We start from the raw sequence: 21,814 nt of genomic DNA, 5'->3' as shown, positions 1-21,814 counted from the left end.
CCCCTGGCGTACGGGTGTCTTCACATCAAATGTTAGTCTTTTTTCCTATCAAATGTAAGATCTAAAAATCCACTGCTGCTGACTTCCACAACCTTCTCCCCGGTGAGAGTCCCGTAACTTGTAGCGTGGACAGAGACCCTTCTTGCAGCGCCGTGTAAATCTGCTGGAGGGGCCCCACCAGAGCTGGGACCTTGCTGCCTCGGACCTTCTGGCCAAAAGCGGCGGCTGCTCTTCCCACCTATCACCTGTGGTGCCTGGGAGCACCCTATAGAAAGAATCAAACCCTTGGAACAAGTGGCTGGAGGTTCCCAGAGGTTAGGAGGCCGCTGGAGGGACGATAGCCTTGGAAAGGCTCTCTGGGCAGGGTGGCTTTGCAGGGTTTGTGCAGCAGCTTTGCTGTGTAAGCGGGCCGTTAGCTGCCAGGGGTTGCTCTCAGTGGAAGCTGCAGCAGGCTATTTCGGCCTGTATAAGCTTAACTTGCTGATGAAAATAATAAGAGAAAAGAGGAGGAGCGGTTTTGCAGTCAGCCTGTGACCATGAACGTTTTGAGCAGCCGTCCAAGCCTGTGGGAAACAAGCTGTTCTGTAACTCTGACTTCCTGAGTGCATCTCAAAGTTGATTTATTTTTGCAAAGACACATGGTATGTCAGCAGAAGCATCTGTGGTAGAAGCCCAGGTGGCTCTCAAAGGACAAAGTCCTTGCTTTTTGCTGCACCTTCCCCACCACAGCTTAGCTGTAAGTCACAGTACAGACACGTGGGAGCTGACTCCTTGGAAATGGAAACCAGAGGAAAGGGAGGAAAAGGATTTGTAATCATTGCTCTTACCTTGACAAGTCATCACTGTCTTGTCATTGCCTGGTAGCGACTCCTCAGTGCCACGTGTCAGCTCTGAGCCGATGGAGGTGGTCTTCAAGATGTGCAGGTTACGCAAGTGCTACTGCTGTTGGTGCAGAGGTTGGGCCAGGAGATAACAGCGATATTTGTTCCTGCAAACGTCCACCTCAGCTGAGGTGCCCAGCTGGTCCCCATCCAAATGAGAGGGGACTGCAGAGCACTTTGGTTTTTGGCAGAAGGCGCCATCTCCAGTGGGAGCTATGGTCCATCCCTCCGCTCGCTGTGGGTTCGGTTATTGATGGGAAGGGGCAGATACTGGCTTTGGCGCTGCCTTTTCCCTGAGTGCCCTGAACTAACAGGATGCACTTTGGGGAGTCACTTCAGTACTTGTGTTGCCAGCTCTGCCTTTGGGGGTTTTGGTGTGCTTTGAGCAGTGATTTCCTTTCCATGGATCACCTTCTCCCTCCACCAAACAAAGCAGGCCGACAGTTGGTGGTGCCCCACTTTCCAAGACCAGCTTTTTCCTTTTCAGGCTGGTGGAGGTTGAGGAGATTCGCATTATTTAGGGGCTGAGGGAGGGGAAATAGGATCTGCATCTATTTATGGTTGGTCTCCTTACTGAGGTCACTTCTGTAGCGGTGAGTCATGGTGTGCCGTCCCCTCGGGTATCACGTTGGCATATGCTGTAGCAAAGCCAGGGCACAACAGCAGGAGTTTTTGTGCTGGATCATCATACATCCACCGTCTGTATTTTATGCCACCTGCCAGCTGCAGCCTGCCTGAGGCTGACATTAAGCCAGCAGTGTTGCAATATCGTGTTCACAGCACTGCATAGTTGCATTTCTGTCCTGGCAAGCATCCACGGTAGTTTTCCATGATCTGACTCAACTGCCATCTTACGGAGAATATGCTAGCCGCGGCAGACCGCTGGCTCCTGCCGTGTCCTAGGGCTGGTACGCCTATGTAGCAGTAGCCCGCAAGGGTGAGTAGTGAAGTGTATCCTTTTAACCAGCAATTCTTTCTTCCCCGTGGGGTAGCAGGAATGTGAGGAACCTTTCCAACAGCCTATTTTCATTTCCCAGGAGAAATAGGTCACAATATTTTCCAGTTTTATGGTCTGACATACAGCAGTAATGAAGGGAGAAATGACAAAGGTTTCCCAAAACAGTCATGTCCTTCACAATTTTTTTTTAGCCACAGAATAGTAGAATAATGTGTAACTGATGATTTCTTCTTGCCCTCTCCCTTTGAGTCAAACAGTCTGGCGTGCAGCTTCACTGACAATACAGGGAAGCTGATTGTGGACGTACTGCCTGAAGTTTCTGTCCAAATACGTTGAATCCTGGAGAATGGTGATTTCATGTCAGAAGCTCAAGAGGTTTGAGTCTGTTAACTGCTGCTGCAGGTTTTCTTGGGAGTGAGGATATGAGTGCAAGGCTCCATCAATAATGCTGCGTTAGGATTGTTGCAGAGAGCTGTGCGGGTGCATATGAATGGATGGGTTGTGTTGCTCGTCCGTAGGCTTGTCTCCTCTGATGCCTTAGAGCAGTCTCATCTGACTGTGCCTTGGGATCCAGCAGCACCCTGGGTGTAGGGAGATATGTCCCTTACCAGGATCTTACTGCACCACTGACTGGCTTCCTGGAGCATGGCAGGACATCTGGTGAGTTATACAGCGTACAGAGAGATGCCAGCAACACTGCAGCAATCACCGTGGTCTCGGTGGTGTTGGGCAAATCATCCCGCTGGGGCCTCGGCCGCTGGGAATAACACCTGCAGGGACCCATCGCCACTCCCTCGCTGTTTGAAGATTTACGCTTGCAGGGTTCTCCCAGGTTCTTGCTGAAGCTGGATTTTTTTTGTGCAGCGGAAGTTCACCATTTTGGTGTTCGGTTTGGGTTATTTTGAGCCAGGATCACATTCTCGTGTCAGAGAAATGCCACGTGGGCACTGACCCAGCTCCGGTTCCGCTTCCGACAGCAGCGGTGATGCAGGAACGGGAGGAGGCCAGGACAACTAGGGCTTTGTGTCATGGGCAATGTCTCATACCCCCTGTGGAGACCTGCAGGCAGCTGGAGCAGATTGCAAAGCCCTGGTATTCCTCTTCTGCCAGTTGTTGCCTGCAAGCAGAGGGAGGCTTGGACAGTGAGCCCTGGCCGGGGTAGCCAGCCCTGACGGGACCTTGCCTTTGTTTGTGAGCTGGTTTACAGATCTCTTCTGCAATGATGAAGGCAGGCATGGTTTTCTTTCTTTCTGTCTTTGTAACTGAGAATGGAAAAATCCATTTGACTTGCTGAATCTCTTCTGATCTGAGAAGACGTGTTCACATGGCTGTAGTGACACGGGGATATAAGGGAAGGTTTGGAGGGAAACCGTATCTTTTCTTTAGGTCAGCTGGCACTTCTGAAGAGATCCTTGATATGCCGAAGCCAGCCAGTTTAGTTCCTTTATTATAGCCCTAATTAAAAAAAAAAAAAAAAAAAGGCAAGCCTTTACCGGGTGCTAGTTAAGGTAAGGGACTTAATTTTTTTCACAGCTGCTTCCAAAGTCTTACACATTTTGTAAGTGTTGTTTGCTCCTTGCTCATCATTGATGCTCTAAATAAAGGCTTACAGGGCTGTGGTTGAAAACAAGAAATGTAACGTTTGAAGGTAAATGGTTTGTTGTCTCCTGTCTTAGGAGGGAGATGTCTGGCCAAATTCTTCAGTTGAAATTTATGTGATCTTCAAACCCCGAGAAGCCAGAGTGTATCAACAGTCTGCTGCGACATCTCAGGTACAGCTCCTTTCTCCTCCTCCTGCTACCCACAGCAAAGGCGAGGCACAAATACTCTTCCAGCCCAGTTGGTTCCCACGGAATTCCTAGGAAGAGCCGGTGGTCAGCAGGGCAGTGCCAGCACCTTCCTGCTGTCCCTGTGGCTCCCAGCTGGTCTGTGCAGAGCCAGGGCTTAGCGCGCCTGGCTCCGACCGCTGATCCCAGAGCAGCCAAAGCAGCGAGCTTTCATACCATGCATTCGTTGTGCTGCAAGGTGTTTGTAAAGGCAGAGAGGTACACAGCAGAAGAGCTTTGGTGGACAAGCACTAAGCCCCTATAGACCTCCAGGATGAGCCTTTATTACGTGGATGCACCATCGGGCTCCTGAGGCGGTAGGAGCTGAGTGAAACGTGCTCCCTGCCCCTGGGTCACCTCCCGCTCTCCAGGCGCTGCCAGACCGTAGTGGCTGAGCCCTGCTGAGCGCAGGGTGTCTGTGAACGTGCCACACGTGTGCTGCTGTCCCTGCGTGGGAATCGTCACCTCGTGGCTCAAGTCTATGCTTCATCTGGGTCGCGTGTTACAGGGCTCGCTGTCCTCAGCAGGGTGAGCACCCTCCCCAGAAGTCAGAGTGCGAGCAGCCTGCTAGACAAGCTTTATGCTCCTCCCGGCTGACAGAAGTGCTGTCAGGTCTTTTTCTGGGAGCGGTTATCACTGACCCACCGAGTTATGCCGCCTTTGCCCTTACAGAGGTGATGGCCTTGCTGTGCTGGCACGGGGCAGGGAATGCTTGCAGCAAGCTCCGTGGTTCAGGTTACCTTGTCCTTCCTCTCCGTCCGTGTGGTGCTGCTTGAGGTGTTTTTCAGGAGTGGGAGGTCCCTGTCAGATTTCCATCCAGGGAACGCTCTGGTTTTCCCCATCTAAGAGGAAGGAGGTGCGAGGCCCGTGGTCCCCAGCAGCCAGGCTCCCGTTCTGGAGGGTGCTGAGATCACTAACCCAGCTGCTTCGAGCCATTCCTTACTTCTCCAAGCTGACAGATACAAAGGCCATGAAACAGCTTTTTATTGATACGGTAATTGCGCAGGGTTTACTTGGCAAATGCCACCTACAGTAATTAACCAGGGCTCGTGTTAACAAACCGCCTTCCTGGCCACCAGCTGCAGTTGTTAGAGCTGTGGAAGGAAAGGGTTGATTTAAAAAGTTGCTCCCAAGGGAATCCTGGCTCAGCGCTGTGCTCCTGGCCCTGGGATTTTTGCTGTGGTGGTGGGGCTGTCCATCACTTTGCTGCAGGGATCTCCAGGGGTTGTGCCTGGAGAGCTTTTGTTGTTGTTGTGGCAGAGAAATAGGAAAATTACTTACATGCAACCTGGGAGTTACAGGAAACAGAGCTGGGCAAGCGATCGGTGTTTAGAAAGAGGAGCCTGCTCTGGAAAAACCCTCGTGGTCCCTCAGGAGATCTGAACTCTTCCATGGGCCCCTTGGGAGAGGACCTCAAGGAGGTCACCTACCCCCCATCCCTCACAAAACGGAGCTGAGCCGCTGTATCGTCAGGGTGGAGACCGTCCCAGGGTGCAAAAAGAGTTTAAAGAAGAAACCCGTGATCTTTAACTAGGGAGTCATTAATTTTGCTTCTTGACGACTCTGAGCGGTGTGACAGCCTTCCTCGTGCATTTGCATGCCAGTCACAGATCCCTTTGGAGGACGATTTGCAGACAGCGTGTGCCCCTTGCAGGGAATATTTAGTAGCTTTGCCCTAGTGCAGCACTGTGAAATTGCAGTTGGATCTCGAGCCCCACGGGGAAGTGGCTGGCCTCCATGTGTGTTTTTGCAGTTGCCTCCATAAATTGCTTAGCCGAACGCTTCTGGATCAGGTGATTTACAGAACTCATCAGCACTGTGCAACTTGCAAAGCCAGCGGTTAAGAAGTGGTTTGAAATTTGTTTTGTTTAAGCTCAAAATGAACTTTCTTAGTTATTCATGCAAATAAAGCCATGGCTCTTGAGTGCTGGAAGGAAGCACGTGGTGGGGGGGCTCAATCACCTAAAATTCTTTTTTTGTTGTTTTTTTCTGGATATGGAAATGTACTGGGTTACATCTGATTTCTTCCAAAACCCATTTCTAAGCCGCTTTTGCAGGGAGAAGCAAAATCCTAAGTGCTGATCCCTCCTTCACTTGCCGTGTCCTACATCGTGTAAAACTGGATCTCTGTGTTGATGTGGTTGGTTGAGAATCACGTTCAAAACCAACCTCAAAACCTGGGGACGTTCCGTGGGCAAAAAAATGAGTGCCAGAAAGCAGCAGAAGTTAGGGACTTGGGAAACAGTTCTGTGCTGTTGGGCCACCCACACCCCTGTTTCTTTGAATGCCGAGTTGTAATCCCTCCATGATGTGCCAAGGTGTTAACCCGACTGAGATCCGAATTCTCACTCCACAGAACCAGGTGTGGCTTTGGGACTGAGGACAAGGAGGCTGCGGCCCCTCCATGCCCTGGTCCATGTGCTCTGGGACATGCTGTGGTGGGAGCATCACACGGTCCCAGCCCGGGGTACCCAGGCCTTGGCCAGCGGCTGGGTGCTCCTGGAAGCCCCAGCTGCTAGCGAGGAGCGGGACATACTCTCTTTTTTCTTTCTTTTTCTCTCGGCTGTCCTGAATGGTCTGTATTTTACTCTGCTCCTCCTCCTTTCAGGAGAGCACTCTCTGAGGTTCACCTGGAAGGAGAGAGCGTAAAACTCCCAGGGTTTCCTAAAGTTCCAGCATCAATGGTGGGGCAGAAGAAAGGATAGCTTCCGCAGACCTTCCAGGAGAGGCTGAGGGCCTGCTGCAGAAGGGAAAGAATGGCCACTGATTTTTTTTGATGATAGTGGCCGTGGGGCATGCCTCACCCATGATTATGGGCAAAACTTGTCCCTTGGAAATCTTTGTCATTTCCTAAGAGCTTTGATGGTTTAGAACATCAAGTTTTTAATGAAAATTAGGCCACATGTGATGCAAGATGGAAAAATCTTCTGAACAGCGAGCACCCAGTACTGCCTCTTTTCGGGTGTCTGTGCAATAGAAGTACACAGCCCTCTGATGCGTGCCTGAGCTGTGAAGTGTAACTCATCTCTGCTGTCAGCTGGGCTTCGGCTGGATCCACTGAAAAACCGCTGAATTCAGCAAAAGCTCCCTAGCTCTTCCTTTCTGGCTTTGGATGTGATCAAACATCCCCGTGTCACGGTTGCAAGCCCAAAGTCAGGGATCACTGAAAAGGCTGTTCCAGGAGGGTTTTTTCCGAGTTGTGATCTAGTCACACGTGGGCTGCTCTTTGCAATAAGAAGTTGGTTTGGACATTCTGGAATGACTAAGCAGCAGACTTTTATAAAAAAAGAAATCAACGTTCAGTCCCTAAGCTTTAGTTAATGGTGGGTGTCACACAAAAGGAGCTCAAAGGATAGAGGAATAGTTTTGCACAAAAGCCACAGTGACGGTTGTGTACAACTTCTGGGGCTACCTTCTGCTCCTTGTGCTACTCGCTTTCCGTACAAGAGTAGAATGGGATGGCAGTGTTACCGAAATCTCGGAATGAAGAACTTATCAACACCAATGTGATGTAGATAAGCAGACTTTTCTTTATGGACGGCCGGGTGCGTGAGCGAGTCCCCTCACGATCGACGCACACCATGGTTCAAAATCATACACCTTGTATAGAACTGATTCATACATATTCATTAAATATCCATGCATAATCGTAAGATTTCCCATAAATCATTAACATACTCTCCTCCCATACCCGATTCTGCGCAGTAAAGGTTAGACAGGTCCGGAAATGGGTCTGGGGTACGATTTGGGTAGGTGGTATGTGAGTCGGTGGTCTCGATCTCCCCCTGCCGGAATTACCTGCCACTTGAGGTAACTGTTTCTTGGCCGGCAACTATGGGTTGCTTCACTCGACTCTTCCCAGTTCACATAAATTCTCATTTTGACATTTTAGTACATCCTCCTAGGTTACATACAAACAATCATCTCAAATCTTAAGTCTGTTATCTAAGTTCTAAACATTCCTACTAGGTGATTCTGACCAATTCCTCCGGCCTTGGTACGGGGCTGTACAGAGGATCTTCTATAGCCGCTTTTTACTATAACTATAAGTTTCATTAAAATATATTTTCTTATCCTCTTGTATTTCTATTACATGATTGATTTTATAAAATCAAATAATCAATCAAATAAAGTCAATCTTAACTTATTAGCAAATCTATAACATTTCCCCATCCTCTTATATTTCTATTACATGATTGATTTTATAAAATCAAATAATCAATCAAATAAAGTCAATCAATCTTAACTTATTAGCAAATCTATAACATTTCCCCCCTTTGAAAGTGTTGAAAATCATTATTTCAATACTTTCACATTATTTACATATCATTTGTTTCAACATATTTTGGTGGTGGGCTATACCTTGGTGGACTGGTTGGTACTTCTCTCATGATCATACGATTGATTGCAATTCTGTTGGTAAACTGCTTCTTCAAACATGCATATACCAACATGATCATCAAAAAGACAATCAGTAACAGAAACAAAGTTTTGATTAGGGATTGTATCCAAGAGCTCAAGTTCCTTCCTAATTTGTTAAAAATTTTCCCTAACCAGTCTTCTGACATATCTTCTTGAATTGATTCTGTTTCTTTTTCAATTTTATCTAATAAATCCAAATCATGTTCCACATCTTGTGTGACATTTGAAATGGGGATGCAACAGTGGTCCAGTTTATCTTTGAGATATCCACATACTCCATGTTCTTTAAGTAGGAGCATATCTAGTGCCATTCTATTTTGTAAAGTCATTCTAGAGGTCGCCTGTAATTGTATATTCAATTCCTTAAACCCCTTTTTGGTAACGTTTGCTAATTTTTCCACTTGACCAGTTAACTTATAAAGCCATGCTCTGTTTCTATATGATGCTATAGGATTTAAAAGTGATTCAATTGCCCAGCCAATTTTCACTCCTGTAGATGGTTCATTCCAAGTATCATCATTTGTCTCAGATCTCTTTGTTCGTTTCAGTTCTAAATTTTCTAGAGATCCTCTAAATGGTGATTTCTTCCAAATCGGACACAATGTTGGCACGCCTAAAGTTATTTGTTTCACTTTACCATCTAATGGTAGATGAGTTGTCCAGGTTCCATCACTCAATGCCCAAATTAAATGTCCTGGACTTTGAATAGTAGATTTTCTACAACTAAACATAATTCCTCTTCTGGGTATATAGGCGCTAGATAGATTGAGAGTATTCTTAAGACCTCGACAAAAACAACCATATTTTAAAGCGGCAGCCAAAGGAGGGATTCTTTGAATTATTAAGTCTGCATTGCTACAATCATACACTTTTTCACATTTCCACCATGGCACTATTTTATTCTCCTTTTCTCCCAATGAAGTTGATCTATCATTGACCCAGGGTAATACTGAAAACACTTTTCCATCCCAGGTAAAACACCAAGGAGTTTTTGCCATATACTGAAAATGGGAATATAAGGTCATAGACCAAACCGAATCCCAAACTATTTCCTTTTCCTGTAGGGTTCGATTCTTTTTCTCACATTTTGTCTCGGTTATCCATACACTGGTGTTTGTTGTAGCCATTTTAGGCTAGTAACACCATCCCTTGTTCCCTAAATCTCCATATAGTCCCGGTTTAGCTACAAATCATCCTTTACATTCCCAAATGGTTGAATATACTGGTGATTCTTCCCCAACTTTAACCTTTTGCAATTCCCAAGTTTCCCTAGGTTCTTGTTTACAATCCATTGTCTCATTTTCATATTCTAATTTGGTCAGATTCATGGTTAAGATTCCCCATGGAATAGATTCACCTACTGCCCTCGGTATTGGTAAACAAGCGGTGATCTGCGTGACATTTTGTAAATTGGCAAATCCTTTAATCAATCCTACCATCAAATTTTCCTCAGCCGTTTGTTTGGGAATTTCAATCACTTGTTCTGTCTCTGTTTGTCTTTCATTCCTGTCCACCAAGTCAGCCCATGATCCTGCCAACACTACCAACCCAAATGGAATCCAAAGAACGATCATAACCTGATATGAAAAATTAGACATTTTTCAAAGTCAAATTTAAAGTCTTTGGGTCACAGTTGATAATCTTCCATGGAATAGGTGCTTTCTTCACTCGAGTATAATGGATCCAAGCATCCGATTCTGCTATCTTGATAGCCGTAAAAGTGGTTAACAGTACTTGGAAAGGTGCTTTCCAACGTTCCTGTAAAGGTTCAGAGGTCCAGGTCTTCACATAGACATAATCTCCTGGTTGGAAATCATGCACTGAATTTTCCAGGGATAAAGGTCTATTCCAAATTACTGCACTCCGAATTGCAGCCGGAGTTTTTCCTAGAGAAAGCAAATAGTTATATACATCCTGCTTTCCTTTTACATGTACGTTTGGATTTGGTTCTGGAGACTCATATGGTTTTCCATATAATAATTCATAAGGACTGAGTGAGGTTCCACTCTTTGGCTGTACCCTGATACGTAATAATGCCAATGGAAGCGCCTGAGGCCACTTTAGACTGGTTTCTTGACAAATTTTACTTATTTGTCGTTTCAAAGTTTGATTCATCCTTTCCACTTTCCCACTAGATTGGTGTCTCCAAGATAAATGTAGGTCACAATTAATACCCAATACTTTGCTAACACTTTGGACTACTTCAGCAACAAAGTGTGGACCTCTGTCAGAAGAAATTCCAATAGGAACTCCAAATCTCGGAATTATTTCTTGTAATAACCACTTCACCACTTCTTTTGCTTGTGTAGTGCGACAGGGAAGGGCTTCTGGCCATCCTGTAAAAGTATCAACCCCTACCAGGATGTACTGGTACCCATTTTGTCTAGGCAGCTCTGAAAATTCTACTTGCCAATAATCTCCAGGTTCTACACCAGATTTCAGTCTACCCATTTGAACCTTTTTCTTAATCATTGGATTATTTTTCAAACATACCTCACACTTTGCAGTTACCATTTTAGCTATTCCCAACATCTTAACTGATATTACTTGTTTTCGTAAAGATGTTACTAAGGCTTCTGCTCCCCAGTGACATTCCTGATGTCTCGTTTGAATTATCTCTCTCATCACAAGAGGTGGAATTACTACCTGTCCATTAGGAGTTACCCACCATCCCGCTAAGTTTTTCTTAGCATTTAATAACGGACTCAGTTTGTCATCTTCCTCTGAATATCTCGGGTTTTCCCTAGGAAGGGTTACTGTTTTAGAAGGAATTATTGCCATTTGCAATGCTTGTTTCTTTGCTACCTTTTTTGCTGTTCTATCAGCTAAATTATTCCCAGCTATTATTTTTGTATTCCAAATCTGGTGTGCCTTACAGTGCATGATTGCTACTTGATCTGGCTTTTGAACTGCTTGCAATAATCATAAAATTTCTCTTTGATGCTTAATGTTTGATCCTTGAGAGGACAATAACCCCCTCTCTTTCCACAAAGCTCCATGGACATGCACTACCCCAAAGGCATATTTTGAATCAGTCCAGATATTTACTTTCCTGTCTTTGCTTATCTCTAAGGCTCGAATTAAAGCAATGAGTTCCGCCTTTTGGGCTGATGTGGTACTCGCCAATGCTCCTGCTTCTATAACTGTAGTCTCTGTTGTTACCGCATATCCGGCGTATCGGACTCCTTGTTCCATGAAGCTGCTTCCATCACTATACAGTTCCCAGTCTGGTCGCTCCAGTGGTACATCCTTCAGATCTTCACGACTGGAATAAACATACTCGATGGCAGCCAAGCAATCATGCTCCAGTTGTCCTTCTTCCTGTATGGAACTTAAAAACACTGCAGGATTTACCAGGTTAGTTGTCTTTAGAATCACATCATCCTGTTCAGTCAGTACTACCTGGTACTTCATCATTTGGCTGGGAGACAGCCAGTGTCCCCCCTTCTGTTCTAGGACAGTTATCACCATGTGTGGGACATAGACTGTTATTGTTCTTCCCAAAGTCAATTTCCGAGCTTCTTGTATGAGCATCACTGTTGCTGCCACTGCTCGAAGGCAGTTTGGCCACCCTCTACTCACTGTGTCCAGTTGTTTAGAGAAATATCCGACTGGTCGTTTCCAGCTTCCTATCCTCTGGGTTAACACGCCTGGTGCAAGGTGTTGCCTTTCATGAACAAACAACTGGAAATCTTTGGTTGGATCCGGCAGTCCCAAGGCAGGTGCAGACATTGAGCCACGTTTCAACTCTACAAAAGCCTTTTGTTGTTGTGGGCCCCATGCAAAGGGAGGGTTCTTTTGGGCCTCGTACAGCGGTTTAGCTATTAGCCCATAGTTCATGATCCAAAGGCGACACCACCCAGTCATTCCCAAAAATGCTCTGAGTTCATGAATATTTCTCGGCTCAGGTATACCACAAATAGCTTCTTTGCGATCTTTTCCTAATTGTCGTTGTCCTTTTGAAATCTCAAAGCCCAGATATATCACAGTCTGGCAGGCTGTCTGGGCTTTCTTCCTGGACACTTCGTATCCATTTAGTCCCAGGAAATTCAGGAGGTCGATAGTCACCTGTATACAGGTAAGTCTTTCTTCTGTAGCAATCAATATGTCATCCACATATTGTAAAAGTAAATGCCCAGCTCTTGATTTATCCTGTTTCCACATTTCAAATTCCTTTGCTAATTGATTTCCAAAGATAGTTGGACTGTTTTTAAATCCTTGGGGTAATCTAGTCCATGTCAACTGCATCTTTCGCCCGGTTTGAGGATTTTCCCATTCAAAAGCAAACAGTTTTCTGCTTTCTTTTTCCAAAGGTATACAAAAGAAAGCATCTTTTAAATCAAGCACTGTAAACCGTTGATAAGTGTCCCTTAATGCTGTTAACAGTGTATAAGGGTTTGCTACTACAGGATAAATATCCTTAACTAGTTGATTTACTGCTCTCAAATCTTGTACCAGCCTATATTCACCCGAGGGTTTTCTGACTGGTAAGATAGGAGTATTATACTCAGATTCACATTCTTCCAAAATGTTATACTCCAAAAATTTATCACTCAATTTCTTCAATTCCTGTCTCACTTCCGATTTGATTGGATATTGTTTAATTCTCACTGTTCCTGCGCCTTCCTTCAAATCTATTTTAACAGGCTCTGCTAGCTTCGATTTACCAGGAATATCTGTTTCCCATACAGTAGGGATCACTGCCAAATCCACTTCCTGTGGAATTTCTTGTTCCTTTACTCTTTCTTGTATCATCAAGATTTCTCCCGTTTTTGACTCGGGTATTTTCAAGAAAAGTTCTCCTTCATCAAAAACAATTTGTGCATTTAATTTAGACAACAAATCTCTTCCTAACAAGGGTATCGGACATTCTGGTACATACAAAAATCCATGTGTAATTATCTTATTTCCAAATTTCAAATCTAGGTGTTGTAGGAATGGCCTGGTTCTCTTCTTTCCCTGTTGCTCCTATTATATTGGCTGGTTTTGTTCCTATTTTTCCTTTACATGTATTTAATACCGAAAATGTCGCTCCTGTATCTACTAAAAATTTAACTTCTTTATCTCCCAGCTAAATCTTAACCAGAGGTTCAGCTGGGTTCCCTCCGGTCCCCTTCAGTCGTCTAAAATCATTATCTTGGCAAGGTCGTGAGAAACACTCTTGTTTCTAGGGCAATCCTTTTTCCAATGTCCTTCCTCTCTACACAAAGCACACTGATTTACTCCTAAGGGGGTATTAAATTTCCGATGGCCACAGTGCATACAACCTCCCCTCCCATTAAATCCTCGTCCTCTTCCTCTGCCCCTTCCTCTGTCTACCGTTCCTGTCATTACTGCCAATAAATCTGTTCTCCTTGATTTTCTTTCTTCTCTTTCTCTGTTGTTATATACCCTCCATGCGACTTCCAGCATTGTATTCAAACTCCTTGAATTCTCTCCCTCCAGTTTCTGGAGTTTTTTCCTTATATCTGGTGCCGATTGCCCCATAAAAATCAAAGCCAGTTGCATTTGTGCTGCCTCTGTTTCCACTCTCAAATCAGTATGTTTTCTGGCAGCTTCCTTTAATCGTTCCCAAAATGCTGAGGGAGATTCATTTTTATCTTGTCTTACTTCATATAATTTAGACCAATTCAGAGATTTAGGCATGGCATGTCTAATCCCATATAAAACCCATTTCTGATACCGTCTCAGTCTTTCTCTATGTGTTACATTATTTGGATCCCACTGCGGATCCCCAGATGGAAAATTCTGTTCTATTGTTCCACCTGTAATTCCACTCATCACATCCAACTCTGCCTGAGCTTTACCAGCTTTTAATACCGTTTGCTTCTCTGTATCATCTAACACATTATCCAGGATCACCTGTAAATCATTCCAGTCTGGATTCTGTGTTCTAGTTATAGTATCTGCCACCTTGCCCACTTTTTCAGGATCTTCTCTATAATTTCCTGCTGCCTGCTTCCAAGTCATCAAATCCATAGCTGTAAAAGGTACTTTCACATAGACCGGTCCATCACTACCAACTCCCTGTCGCAGGGGAGCTATAGTCTGTGTCTGTTGCCGAGTTCTCCGTGAAACAGGAGTATGAATTACAATCTCCGATAATCTCTCTTCCACATCTCCTGTTCCACTGCTATCCGGTTCAATCGCCTGTTCTCGTGCCCTAGATTCTCGACCCTGATTCCTTTCTCTCCTAAGAGGGGATATATCTAATTCTGGTCCATCATCACTCTCAGTGACAATCTTTTTCTTTAAACAACCTTTCCCGATCTCACAAGTTGAGCAACACCTTTTTACTTTCTTGTTATCAGCAGTTACAGCCATCACAAAATTATCTCCATCAGTTAACTTGCATTCATCCTGCCAGTCTTTTCTCTGTCTCAGGTAAAAGAACAAATCCACGTATGGCATTTCACTCCATTTCCCTTCCCTTTTACAGTATAACATTAACTGCAGAACAGTATTATAATTCAGTGTTCCATTTATGGGCCACTTTTCCTGATTTTCCAATGTATACAGAGGCCACCAATTATTACAATACTCAATCATCTGGCTTTTTGGCAAATCCTCATATAAATCTCCCCAATGTGCCAATAAACATCCCAATGGAGAATTTTTCGGGATTTTATCATTTACAGCAAGATTACGCATGCTTTTACTTTTAAACAACCGAGTTAACTTAGATGCCATGGTATAATCACTCACAGTACAATACACAATTATTCAACTCTGTCTCCCCGATCCGCGGATCCACGCTCCACACTCGCTTTCGTGCTTAATTGCACGTCTCACCCTTACAGCCACACTCACACTTTTCCACAATTGTTACTTTAAACAAAGACATAAAACACAATATTATACACTTCTTAATTCTCTTCTCGATACACAGACACAATAAACAATTCTGTATCAGAAGAAAAACCCCTCCTAACTTCTTGTTAGAGGCACTACCTTAGAGAACACTATAGCATGTAGGTTCTCTTGTTTCCACTTTTGTCCAACCCTGCAATAGCTTTCGCTTATGTCTTACGGGCAGGCGCCTAGGCTTCCTCTTCCACAAGGATCCTTTAGTCCAACCCTGCGCAGCTTTCACCGCGTCTGACAGGCAGACTTACTCAGTGAGACTCAAACCCACTGGTGGGTCTCCAACCCACTCCTTACCATACACTTATAGTGGGACTCCTACCCACTTACTACAATTACAAGAAGAAGTGTCTTACCAAAATCCAGGGAACGTCGCGAAGAGCCTTACGGATCGGGGATCGATGGGTATCCCCGAGAAATCCTCGGTGCCGGCTGGAACCGATCAGGTCCCCGACTCCTCCGGTCTCCTTCCGCGAGGTCCCATCTGGGTCGCCAAAACTGTTACCGAAATCTCGGAATGAAGAACTTATCAACACCAAAGCAGACTTTTCTTTATGGACGGCCGGGTGCGTGAGTGAGTCCCCTCACGATCGACGCACACCATGGTTCAAAATCATACACCTTGTATAGAACTGATTCATACATATTCATTAAATATCCATGCATAATCGTAAGATTTCCCATAAATCATTAACATACTCTCCTCCCATACCCGATTCTGCGCAGTAAAGGTTAGAAAGGTCCGGAAATGGGTCTGGGGTACGATTTGGGTAGGTGGTATGTGAGTCGGTGGTCTCGATCTCCCCCTGCCGGAATTACCTGCCACTTGAGGTAACTGTTTCTTGGCCGGCAACTATGGGTTGCTTCACTCGACTCTCCCCAGTTCACATAAATTCTCATTTTGACATGTTAGTACATCCTCCTAGGTTGCATATAAACAATCATCTCAAATCTTAAGTCTGTTATCTAAGTTCTAAACATTCCTACTAGGTGATTCTGACCAATTCCTCCGGCCTTGGTACGGGGCTGTACAGAGGATCTTCTATAGCCGCTTTTTACTATAACTATAAGTTTCATTAAAATATATTTTCTTATCCTCTTATATTTCTATTACATGATTGATTTTATAAAATCAAATAATCAATCAAATAAAGTCAATCAATCTTAACTTCTTAGCAAATCTATAACAGCAGGGGGACCTAAGCCAAAACCTGAGCTAGAATTCAGGCACTTTAGGCTGCTCCAGTGGTTCAAGAAAGGCTTCAGACTGAAAGATCCTGCACTATGCCATCTTAGCAGACTTAAGGAAGAAACTCAGCATCCTGGAGTTCAGCTGTAAGCCTTGTGGTCTCAGTTGCCTTTGCAGCAAGGGATATGTGTGTTAGCAGTACACTTAGAGCTTATCTGGTTTCAGTAGCGAGGAGGCTGGTTTTCCGTAACTGCTCAGTATGCTTCAGGTGGGGCGTCTTTACAAAGCTGAGCTCTTGGTTTGATGGTGGGAACAGGTGAGTGCTGCTCTCTGGAGACCGTAAAGCCCCGTCTTAACAAGGCGCTGCTGCAGGCGGTGAGCCCTGGAGCACCCCGGTACGGAGCCCTACGTTAGGCGCAGGTGGTGGCTGAGATGCTCTGCCTGCTTGAGGCAGCGCTCGGGTGCGCGTGTCGCTGTCAGCAGGCTGCTGGGGTATCGCTGTCAGCAGGCTGCTCTGCCTTGCTTGGGCTCATACTTCTCAGCTCCTGTGCGGTCGTCTCCGATTGCAGCGATACAGACAGCAGATTTTTCTCTCCGGCTCTGTTTTGTGAGCTTTGTGCCTTCTCTGAATGGATTTCAAAGCTCGTTTAAGTGCATGGGAAGGAATTCAGAAATCATGTTTTATATGCAGCATCACTTTCTGAGGGTGCAAACTGATTGCTAAGTTACAAACCAGCCCAAGGGCTCCGTCAGAAGTTAGAAACCAGCCGCAAAGTTGATCTGCTGAGGGAAGAGAAGGGTCCCGTATCTTCTCGCGGAGCATCTAGTGCTGGTGCCACCCAGCCCGGAGTCAGGGACTGGCTCTGAGGCTGCCTGGAAAGTCCAGGCGAACCGAAGGAATTCTGTACTGACATGGCAACCTCTCCCCAGGCCGTGAGACCAGGCTGCCCCTGCGCATCAAAGGGAGCGGCATAGGGCCCCAGCTGCGCTTCAGCTTTGACCAGCTGGACATCGGGAAGGTTTTTGTTGCGTCAGCCCCCAGCTACGAGGTGAGCAGTGGGGCTTGCTGGGGTTGGGGTGGATCCTGATGGCCCCTGGGGCAGCAGTGAGCTTTGTGCACCTGCTGGATTTCTGGCAACACAGGCAGTTATGTGCACGCATTATTTGATGTAAGTTAAATGTGGGAGTTTTTGCAGAATCTGGATAGTTTTGATGGGGTCTGAAAGGTGTGTATGTTGTCCACAAAGCCCCGATCCCTGCGTTTTGGCAACCTCCCTTTGAGACCAGCTGGGAGGCTTCATGCAGAAAATCCAGCCCTTGACACATGATAGCAACACCGGGTCAAAAAGGTCAGGATCCAGAGGCTTTTGTTTCAGCCCTAGATGCACTGCGCCCTGGTACCCTGGCAGTTAAAAAGCAGCTGGAACAAAGGTGTTGTGTTCCGACTCGAGTCCGTTGCAAACACCTTTCAGTGAAGCGCAACTTGCTGGATCCTGGCGCCGGAGGGAAGCCGGGCAGCCTCCCCGCGCAGAGCTGCCCGCGCAGGCACCGGGAGCGCTGTCCCTGCTGAGCAGCCTCCTGCCACCCTTCAGACCTGGTGCCCCTCTGGCTCTATGAACAGAGCAGGGCAGTTCTGGAAATGAAGCAAAGGAGCTTTCTGGGTATTTGCCTCCCCCCGCCGATGGTGGCAAGTTTTCTCAAAAAAAAACCAACCAAAAAAACCCCCAAGATACAGCAACTGGAGGCGGTAGAAAATGAGGCAGTACATCGTGCCAGACACTTTCAAAAGCTTGACTGTTGCAGGGAAGGACACGTTAAGGTGTTTTCTTGCCAAAATATTGTGCACTGTATGTATGCATTTTTTAATGCTGATTCTTTATTGATTCTATATATATCAATGTGTTGGTTTCATTACTGGAGAAAATGTGAATAAGTAGATGATACTCCAAGTGCTGTATTAAGTAGCCAGACTGGAGGTAAACTTCAGTGTAGGATCCCTAAGTGCAATTTGTAATTAAGGTGTAAAACATATGAGTAGTTTCCAAGTTACCAGTGCAGAATTTGAATACAGGAATGTTTTCAACAGCAGCTGCAAAATTAAAAAAATAAGGGCTGTACCTCTGCTTCTGTCTCAGTTTTTCTGACAGGTTTTGCGAGGACAAAACTTAGGGAAAATAACTGCCAAGCAGGTAGATAAGTCCACAGAAATGGCCGGATTTCACCTGCAGCCTTCGGAAACTGTAGAGCTTTGCTTTGGGTAGGTTTGGTGACCACCAGTGTGCTGATACTCACAGGCAGGTGTGGGCATTTCTTGCTGAATCTCAGCAAATGCTGCAGGATTGTGTAGCTTGTTGGAGCAGTAAATAATGGTAAATTAGTAGATGATGGCTGTGAATATTTATGAAAGAGATTCTTTAGAGCAGGTGGAGCTGCTATGCCCCTCACTCTCATCCTTTCTTGACATGTCTGGTTGAGCAAAGACAAAGAGACTCTCAGATCAAAGAAAAGAATAAAATGGGCCTCACTGACGTACCCTAGCAGAGTCGGGGAGTGCTGCTGAAGCTGGTTATGGGGCTGTCCCGAGGTATTTTCTACATCCAGTAAACTTGCTGGCTGTAACGGGAGCTGAATGTGTTTTGCCCTTGGCAGGACTGGGCTCATCTGGAGCGGGAGCAGTTAGGTGACGATTCGCTGTAATGCTGCGACCGCCCTTTGCTGCTCTTTGGGGCAGGTCTGCATCGCCTTGGTGATGCTGAGCACATCCTCAGCCCTGCAAGTCCAAGCGGACTGCTCTGTGTCAGTGGAATAAACCCAGAGTGACTCTGTTTATGTGAAGTTATCACTGGGGTTTTTTGCATGCAAAAACCCAAAGGCAGAAACTGTCCTGTTGTGTTTTCTTTGGCTTCAGCCAAGCAGCAGCACACAGCTTCTTCTGCCTTTTGTAGAAGTTTAATTAGAAAACAAATCAGCCTTCTGTAAGGAAAGAAGATTCCTCATGTATTTCCATTTTGCTTTCTTGCTGCTGCAGGTCATCCTGTTTAACAAAGGAGTCATTGATGCCCCCTCCAAGTTGGTCCTTCCGGCGACCGCTCTGGGCTCCTGCTTCTCCTTTCTCCCCCAGGAGGGCATCGTTTTACCAGATGTCCTCCAAGTCATCCAGATCTCCTTCAGTTCCACCGCCCTGGGGCAGTTCACAGAAGGATTCCGGTTCAGTGCGGATGGGTCCCCTGAGCCCGTGACCTTGACCGTCAGGTGAGGAGGGTTACAGGAGCCTGGGGGGTGCCTCCACAGTAATTCCCACTGCAGACTCCTCTCCTCGAGATGGCATCTGCCTCCTTGCTTTCTGTCTTGCCTTTGTTCCAAGGACCCCTGTCCAGCCCTTATCTCTCATTCTCCAGCCCCACAACTCAAGCTGTTTGTTTCAAATGCTTTTGAGATGCCCACCCACCGGGGCAAGCCGAGCCTCCCTCTTCAGGGGGGGTTGTGCACTGGATTTAGTTCTCCAGGGAGGGAAAAACTCCCAGTTCTTTTGAGTGGAGATGAGCTGGCTGGTGGGACATGGGGCTGCAGAGGAAGGAACAGCGGTGGGAGTGCAGGTGGTTCCTCTCCTACCTTGTGCTCCTTCCTGCTCTGCGAGGACCCCGATCTCCCTTCAGAAGCACTATTGGAAGATGTGGCTGTTGCCATAAAGACTGCCCTCTTCCCCCGTTCTCTTGCAAGCTGCGCTGTTACCGGCTGTAGCGCACAGGGCTCTGGGCTGGCTGCTTGGCCGAGCCCTCTGGGCAGTCCTTCAGGTCTGACTTCCTTGGGCACAGCTCCTGTGTGCTCAGCAGAAGCGGCAGTTATTTCCCCCCTCGCTGCAAGGCTCACCCTTGGCAGTTTCCCAGTGTGAGACCCAGTTGTGGCTGGTTTGGAGGCAGTTTTCTATTGTCTTTTGGCAAGTGCTATTACGGAAAGCATGTCTGCTCCCTTTGCTCCATCCAGAGTAGGATGCTGGGGCTTGGCAGGTTAAGTCTGATTACGTGAGGTCCTTGGAGAGGGAACCTCATTGCCAGAAGGGATTTGCTACCTAACTTGTTCTCAGGAACGGATTCAGCTCCAGGAATCGAGAATTAGCATGGGATTGAAACTCCTGAAAGTCAGATTTTGAGTGCTTTTTGATTGTGCAGTCAGAAGATGCCCAAACCATAGGTGATCACTCTTTGCTTGGAAACAGACCTGACGAGGTCCTGAACGCTTGTTCTTTTGCTCTTTAGAAAGGGATGCTGGAACTGGGACACGACGGGTGAGGGCAGGTCCCTCCTGCGGGAGGCTGGGGTCTGTTCATGTGTACGAGAGACCCGGTGGCAGTCCTGTGAATAAAACTAGGAGGCACGGGTCACTGTGCTCCTTGATCTGTATTTGTTTTTTTCACCAAGAGGCAGAGCTGGCATTGATTGGCATCAACCATGAAATTAATGAATGTTGTGCAGCTTCAAGTGCTGATTTCAGTGGATGTTGGTGAGTTTTGGAGTTTGGAACCTCTCTGAATTTAGGGATGGGCGGGCTGGTGTGGTGGCTTCAGGACACTCATGTTCGGTGGTGCAAACAGTCTTGCTCTTGGATGTGTCAGCCGGTGCACTGGTAACAAGCTGATACTTTCCTCCAAGATTCCACCATCCACTGTGTAGAACTTGTGCTGCGTTTCTCAGTAGATGTCTGGGGCTCCTGTGGATTCGTGCCTCAAAATCCTGCACGCATAATGGTAGTGTGGAATAAGGTCTGAGGAAGATGTCCATATAGGCCATGGAAAGGCCAGTTCCAGCAAAGAGATACCAAAGCAGGGAACCTGTGGCTGAGAGGGCTAGTTACAATGAACCTGCTTCTGCATGGACAGCTCTGCCCGTCACATGACAGATGGGGAAACTGAGGCACAGAGCCATCACTTGTTCAGGGTCCTTCACTGGGCCAGCAGCAACCTGGGGGTGTACCCTGCCTGCCCTGGTGCCCTGAGCCACCTCAGCAGCCGCCACCTGCTGACCACGTTGCTTTGGCTGCCCCTGTGCACAGGGATGCTGTGCCGAGCGCAGGGGTGACGGGTTGATTTGAAACCCACCGTGCTGCTGAGACCAGCTTCTATCCGTCCCGGTGGTAACGAAAGCCGAACGCTTTGCAGTTCTTTTTAACCAAGCCAGTTCCTCCTCTGCCTTTGTCCTTACAGGGGCTGTGTCATCGGACCGACTTTCCCTTTCCATGTACCTTCCCTCCATTCGGCGACGTCTCCTTTGGTGAGTGTGCCCTGGGCTTGGACCGCTGGTGGGGAGGTCTGTGCCTTACTGAAATGAAGCGCTTTGGGAGCGTCTGTCACTTGTGTTCCTCCACAGCAGCCTTCAGGGTGTTAGAACCAGGGCTGCCGCTTGCTCAGGTGGTATTCTGCTGCCGTGAGATCAAACAGGACCAAAGGAATAGAAAGTCAGTATTTTCCTGGTGCCCTCAGAGCCTGCTCAGCCCCAACCTCCCAATCCTTGGCGGCAGAATGATGGTGAAAGCCCTTGTCCCAGAAGGGCCCAGGGGATGGGGCTGCAGGAGAAGGGAGCTGGAGCCACACGCTAGCCTGTGGCTGCTCAGGGTGAACGTTCCTGTTGCAAGGCGAGGACACCACTTACCCACTTGACCTTTAGTGTGAGCTGTTAAT

The 21,814-nt window shown here is 46.7% G+C and overlaps 1 pseudogene; it reads left to right on the top strand.

Moving 5' to 3' along the window:
* LOC129785695 (hydrocephalus-inducing protein homolog) overlaps positions 1 to 21,814 on the top strand; it is a 95,695-nt pseudogene that overhangs the window by 64,770 nt on the left and 9,111 nt on the right.

The sequence above is a fragment of the Falco peregrinus genome, chromosome 14 (assembly GCF_023634155.1).
Source record: "Falco peregrinus isolate bFalPer1 chromosome 14, bFalPer1.pri, whole genome shotgun sequence".
Taxonomy (NCBI): Eukaryota; Metazoa; Chordata; class Aves; order Falconiformes; family Falconidae; genus Falco; species Falco peregrinus.
This window is presented reverse-complemented; position numbering and strand designations above follow the sequence as displayed.